Consider the following 7,280-nt stretch of genomic DNA (forward strand, 5'->3'; position numbering starts at 1 on the left):
CTGGCTCACATAAGTCCTACCTTGGTGAATAACCACAACTGCCCCCATCATACCTGTGGCGACTAAAGTGCTGAAAGCTCTATGTAGCCCTGTCCCTCAGGATCACCTGCTCCAGCCCTAGCCCATGGGGATCACAGAGAAGTTAGTCTATAGAGACAGAAAGGGTGGAAATTTTCTTGAAAATAAAAACCCTGTTCTTCCATCTTCAATTTCTTCTTCTGTTCAGTTTTCCTTCAAGCTGTTGTCAGGGTGTTTCCAATTTTCTGGAGTGCTTTGGCTTTTTTGGCTGCTGACCTTCCAGGTGCTAATTTGGCATTCAGAAGGAGGTGGCAGTGTCTGGTTTCTGTCACTGTTCACAAAGTCTACTGTCTTGGTGAGAGCTATGATGGTGAGCCCCGAGTCAGGGATTCTTTCCGCCATGTTGCTCGTCTTGGAGTGGGACCCCTGGGACAATACAGGGCTCCGGCGCTTCCAAGGAAGGGGAAGAGTCCCTTACACGGAATCCTCCTGACTTCACAAGGGAGGAAACAGAACTACGGATCAGGTTGGTGACTTTTTCAACTTTTTAAAACCTTTTTCAGAGCTTCTGGGTCAGAGCGAGGGGAAAAGCACTTTAGCCCTTCTGCTAGGGCTCTGAGATGTCAGAAGAGCTGCACGAAAGGCAGTTGGTCATCCTGGACTTTGTGTGCCTGATGCCACACCCGAGTCCTCAGGATTGCTTACTGTAGGATTGCTGACCTTCATCACCAGTTCCTGTGGCTCATCAAAACTCAGCTCTTAAGAACCCAGATTGGCTTAGAGTTTTCAGGGAGATCTGGGTTTGTAACTGAGGTGCCTTCCTGGAAGAACACTAATCTTCCTCCTATCAAGGGCTTTCAAATAAAAATGTTAAAGCATCAGAAATCCTGTTAGAACTGAAGTAGACTCCGGAGATCCTGGGCTGTCAGGCTGTCTATGCCGAGGAGCAGCACTATGGCCTGGGCCCCAAGGACACAGCTTTTGGGTAGGCAGGACACTGGCTAGGAGAAAAGAATAGCATCTCTGCCTGTGTGCTTGCATGTGCGTGTGCATGCGTGTGCACGTGTGTGGACACATGTGTCTGTGTGTGCGTGCGTGCATGTGTGTGTGTGTGTGTGTGTGGAGGGGGACTGGGGCATAAAGGAAGAAGGCACATGTGGTTGAATTTCTCATCCCGTCTGTTCCTTTGCATCTAATTTAAAGGGAAAAAAAGTGCACAGGCTGCCCGGGGGTGTCCAGGTGGAATCAAGCCACTGCTGTTTAGTTCAAGTGAACTGCAATCCACAAATATATCTGAGAAGGATTCTCTGCCAAGGGAAAAACACTGTTTTGTCTACCCTTTCTACAGGGGACCGTTAAAAAAATGAAGTGGAAAAAAAAAAATGAAGTGGGAGCCTGCAATCTGAAGGGTCTACGGATCCCTTTCTCATCCTGCAGGGATAGGAGCAGGTGTGTGTGGGGACGGGGTGAGTGGGAAGGCAGCGGGGGGGGGGGGGGGGGAGGGGGTGGGGGGGACCTGCTCTGTGCAGCTGGAGGGAGCTGTCTGACAGGAGACAAGAGGGCCCACACCCCGCTGATGATAACCACGGGGATTAGCTGTCCGGGGCCACCGTAGCAAAGTGCCACAGACTAGGGGTTTTAAAACAACAGAAATGTATTTTCTCACAGTTCTTGAGGCTGCAAGTCTGAGATCAAGGTGCCAGCCATTTGGTTTTTCCAGAGGCCTCTCTCCGTGGCTTGGAAATGGCTGTCTTTTCTGTGTGTCTTCACGTGGTCTTCCCTCTTTGTGTGTCTGCGTCCAAATTTCCTCTTTTCATGAGGACGCTGGTCATACTGGATGAGAGCCCACCCTAATAAACTCATGTAGCTTAATTACCTCATTTAAAAAGGCCCTATCTCTACCTTCTCAGGTAGCGGGTGTTAGGACCTCGACCTATGAACTTTAGGGGACACAAGTTGGCCTGGAGGAGCAGGTAAAGGCTCAGCTTTTCTGAGCAATACTTGAGGCAGAATGCCTTTGGTTGGATCTATGATATCCGGTTGCCCAATTGCAGAGAGCAGAGCCTGTGATGGGGAAGTGTGGGCTGAGCAGAGGGGACCGAGGGTTGACGTCATCTGGTTGACCATAATGCTGAGGGTGAGGTGTGGACGACTGGCTGGCTGAAGGGGGCCTAAAGGCTGTCTTTTGCGCATTGTCTTCTGCTTCCCTTTTGTCTTTTCTGATCCTACTGCGTGGACATCTCCATCACTCCTGCAGCCTCAGTTTCCTTGGCTTGCTCATGGCTTCATAGCAAGTCTTCCCACCCCACACCTCTTCCAAGGATGTGCTGACCTTTTCCAACTTGATGTCTCACTGGCACACTAAATTCCAGTGCCCCAAACAAAATGCTCTGTCCCCTTGGGTCACCCTTTGGTCCTGATTTCTCAATTTCCATTAACAGCCATCTTCCCCCTCAGTCGTGAGTCCCGGAAGAAGCTGGTTGCATCCTTCAACATGACTGTGATCTCCCTGAGGGTAGGACTTGGGCTGTTTCACTGTTGCACCCCCCGTGCCTCTGTGTGCAGCCTTTAGTGGGCACACAGTAGCTATCTGGAGGCTGATGGAATGAATCTCTAACCCTGCTTTATCCCCAAAACTAATTTATAATCAATCACCCAGCTTGAGAGATTGCTCAATCTCATCCATCTTTCTGCAAACATTTACTGGATGTCTACTACGTGCTTTGACAGTCCATTAAAAAAATTTTTTTTTATTTATTTGAGAGAGACAGCAGAGTGAGTGAGAGAGAACATGAGTTGGGGGGAGAGGCAGAGGGAGAGGGAGAGGCAGACTCCCCGCTGAGCAGGGAGCCCTACATGGGGCTCCATCCCAGGACCCTAAGATCATGACCTGAGCCAAAGGCAGACGCTTAACTGACTGAGCCCCCAGGCGCCCCTTGACAGTCCATTTTATGGACTGAAATGTAGCTGGGTGTTAGGGAGGCAGGACAAAGTAGGAGGTGCTAGGAGTGTCATCCAAGGACAAGTTCACATTTCCCCACCCCCCAGCTGTGTCCTCTGTCCTAACTCCCATGGTCTTTGGACCATGGCACCCAAGGACAAGTTCACATTTCCCCACCCCCCAGCTGTGTCCTCTGTCCTAACCCCCATGGTCTTTGGACCATGGCACCCTCTTGGAGGAGGTCATGGAGAGGATGACCTGCAAGCTGGACCCAGGGAATTGGAGACTCCTCACCCCTCCCCCGTCCTTGGAAAGTCCGTTCCAACCACATTTCCCATGGTGGGAGCTATTGTCAAGGATACAGCCTTGAGGGAGCAATGTGTGGTTGAAATCCTCTGGACACTATACATGACTGGGCCCCTTTAAGGCCTCTATATAAGCTTCTAAGATTCTGAAGGCAGCTGTGGGATCTACTCATCTTGCAGCCGCCAAGACAAGCCTGTAAGTAAGTTGCCTTGCTTGTGAAAACTGCCACCTGTCAATCTGGAGTGGCTCGCCTCTTTCTTCAGTCTCTCTGTGCCTGCCCTCGTATACTGGCGCTGGTTTGTGGACCTACCCGCGCCCCCCGCCCGCCAAGGACCGCTCAGCTTTCCCCTCATTTGTGTCTTAGCCACATTGTCTGCTTCCTAAAGCTCATGACGACCACATTGTTCTGTTGCTCTGAGGCACCCAAACACTAGGCTGCCGATCAGGCTCTCACTAGCCTGCTTGTCCTGCCTCCTTTGCCCCCAAGGAACTAACTATTCCGTGTTTATACTGCACTTTCCAGCACCTGCACTTTTGCCCAATGCTGGTTTCTCCCACAAGTCCCTTTCCCAGCCAGACTCACCTGTTGAAATTTTTTCCCTCCCTCAATCCTCTTCTCCCAGGCTGCCACCTCCAGGAAGACTTCCGTAATGCCCACTTGGAAATGCACCTATTTTTTCAGGTAGTCTCTGCATCTCCACTGTGGCATTTTAGCAGAGGTGGAATAGGGCTTTTGTGCATATGCCCGCCTCCTTTTAGTCTGCACTGTCTAACAGAGCAGTCATTAACCATATATGGTGATTTAAACTAAAATTAGCAAAAATCCAATATAACTGAGAATACCCGTTCCTCGGTCACAGCAGCCACCTTTCAAGTGCTCTGTAGCCACATGTGGCTGGTGGTTCTGTAGTGGACAGCACAGGTCTAAAACATTGCCATTGCCACAGAATGTTCTACTGGACAGCGCAGCTCTAGCTCCAGAGCGTCTGGATGCCTGTCCTGGTGGTAAGCATGCACTTGGCCCACAGCAAGTGCTCCATAAATGTTTGTTGAATTAAGTTAGACATATGCTTTAGAGGAAGTAAAAGAACCAGAAGACCATAAAAAAAAAAAAAAAAGAAGAATCTTTGGTGTCCTTGAACCAGCTTTGCAGTCTTCCAGAGTGAACTGAGAGTTGCCCCGCAGGGAGAAGGATTTGGAAAACGGAAAGGAAGGCCCGGAGCTGAGCACCTACTATTTGCCAGACCTAATGTACAGCCCCAAAATTTGGTGGGGCTGGTGGTGGTGGTGGTGGTGGTGGTGGTGGTGGTGGTGGTGTGTGTGTGTGTGTGTGTGTGTGTGTGTGTGGGTGGGTGGGTGGGTGCAGACAATTGCTATTCTAGATACATTTTCCCATCTGGATAAGACACATTTTTGGCTCACAGCTTAAAACAGAATCAGGGCCAAGAGTGTGTGTTCGAGCGTATTTGTTTGTGACTGTCAGAATTTTCGAGTGCTGCCTCCTTTGTTCCCTGTCCCACTGTGCTGTCTTGCCCTGCCCTGCCCAGCCAGACGGGCAGGCTCACAGAGTAGCCAGAACATCCTGAGCCTAGCCTCTGAGTACGGACGTGGGACAGTAGAGAGAATGCAGGGAGGCCCATGCAGAGGGGGAAGAGCAAGGCTCCTGGATTTCTTCCAGCCTGAATCTGGGGCTGTGTGTCAGTCTTACCTTCAAACAGAGGCACTTCCCTTACAGCCAGTGAGCTGGTTTCTCTGGGAAACCCAGGCTGCAGGCCCTCCGGCTGTGAGTGGGAGGCTCTGAGCTCTGTCAGGTGCAAATCAAGAAGTGGGCCATCTCCCCTATCAGACTCGTTGCCTTCCCCCTAAATGCTCCCAAGCATTAATAGCATAAGATCATTTTGCCACTTGGGAATCAATCTATTCCTGGTCAAGGAATTGACACTTCATTCCTTTTCCCTCGAGAAAGTTCATGAGCGATCCAAGCAGAGCAGCTGTGGCCTCTGTGCGGAGCACCCAGTGACTGGCAAGTGTCTCATGGCTGTCATTGTGCTTGATCTTCCTGGTGACCTTGAAAAGTAGGCAGTGTCCACTGTGCAGATGTAGAAACAGAGGTGTGAGGAGGTGGGGCTGAGTGCTGTGCCTTTCCTTTACCCCCTCACTGAGCACGGCTCCACACCTGGCTAGCACAGTATAAACATGAGGGATCTTATGGGCTGCCCCCTCCATGTCCTTGGCAGCAATCAGATTTGCCTCTCCAGCCAGCTGGCCTGAGCCATCCACCCCATCCAGGACCTGATCAAGCATCAGGTACCTCTGACTCCCTCAACTCCTGTTAAACCATCAGGCAGGACATGAAAGCTCCTAGCTGCCCTACCATGTCTCTCACTCTTGCTTCCACCATGGGCGGGTACTGATTGCTCCCTTCCACTCTTGGGCTCTTTGCAGCTGAGCTTCCTCATGCCCCTCCTCACGTTTCCACCTAAGAAACCCTCCCACCTCATCTCTCCTGTGCTCCTCTATCGTCTTCAACTTGTCTCTCTCCACCCACCCCCATGGCAGATTGTGTTTTCCAAAAACTGGCACAGAAGTATTTCTAGTCCCCGTGCTCTACCAGCACTTTGACACTCCTCACCAAGAGATGGTTCATTTCCCCTCCCCTTGAACCAGTGGGACTTCATTACTACCTTAAGGAAAAGAATATAGTAGAAGAAAACTATTACTTCCAAGTCTAAGTCATAAGAAGTGATACGGCTTCCTCCCGGCTCTCTCTCCCAGAGCCCAGCCACCATACTGTAAGGAAGCTTAAGCAGCCATATGGAGAGCCATTTGTGGGTGTTCCAACCAACAGCCCAGGCTTAGGTCTTAGCTGACACGAGACACCCCATCACTAGACACGTGGGTGAGCAAGCCTTCCGATGATTCCACTCCCAACCTTTGAGCTGCCCTACATGATGATGCCTACCGGAGTAGACAAGCTATCTCACTGAACCCTACATAAACTGCAGATCTGTAAGCAAAATAAATGTTATTTTAAGCCACTATGCTTTGGGGTAGTTTGTTCTGCAGCCATAGTAACTGGAATACCTTCAATGGACTTTCAGTCCCAACAATTAATAATAATTGATGCAACCTTTTTCTGATTTTTTTTTTCCCTTTGGGATTCCTGCTTCTGACTGCTTCTTAGCACATATCCTGTATGATAAAGTCCTTAAGATCACAGGGACTATGACCTTGGGTATTGTAGTTTTTAAAAAATACTTCCCTGATCCAGTTTTGAGGTCCTAGCTAGAGGCTGGTGAATTCTCCTTCCTGATTAGCTAAATCCTCCCCCACCCTAGCAGGTTTTTACACCTGGACCACCACACATATGGTCTACCACATAGCTGCCCTGGTCGCCCAGGGCCAGGTACCAAACCACCAAGGACAGCCTCTATGCCCCAGACATTATTCACATTAGCCAATCCTAAACCTGCTCATCCCGCCTGCCCGTCCCTTCCCTCAGAAGCTATGGTAAAGGTGCTTACCTACAGTTTCCCTTTCTCCTTCTGCCTCCTGACCAACCCTCGTGCTTCCCTGAGTGGCCCTGCATGGTGGGCTGTCCTCTCCCAGGGAAACTCTGAGTAACCATATTGTAAAAGTCTTTCAACTTTCTCTCTCTTAATTTGCTTCTGGTCTCACCATACATCACCCAGGGTAATATTTAAAATGCCTTGACAGCAGCCCTATTGATTAGAAATCGTTGTGTAACAAACCACCATAACTTAGAATATTTAGAACATTTAGAACAGCAGTCATTCATTATTAGAGCTCACAGGTCATGAGGCTGGGCTTGGCTGATCTTAGCTAGGCTTGCTCATTTATCTGTGGGTCATCTGGGGGCTCTGCGCTAAGCTGACCTTTAAGCAGTCTTAGCTGGAATAGATCTGCTCCATTTGTCTTTCATTCCCCTCCTGGGCCAGTGGGTAAGCCTGGGCATGTCCTTTTCATGAAGAGAGCAGAAGCACAAGGAACAAAC

Source organism: Neomonachus schauinslandi, chromosome 1, assembly GCF_002201575.2.
Source record: "Neomonachus schauinslandi chromosome 1, ASM220157v2, whole genome shotgun sequence".
NCBI lineage: Eukaryota > Metazoa > Chordata > Mammalia > Carnivora > Phocidae > Neomonachus > Neomonachus schauinslandi.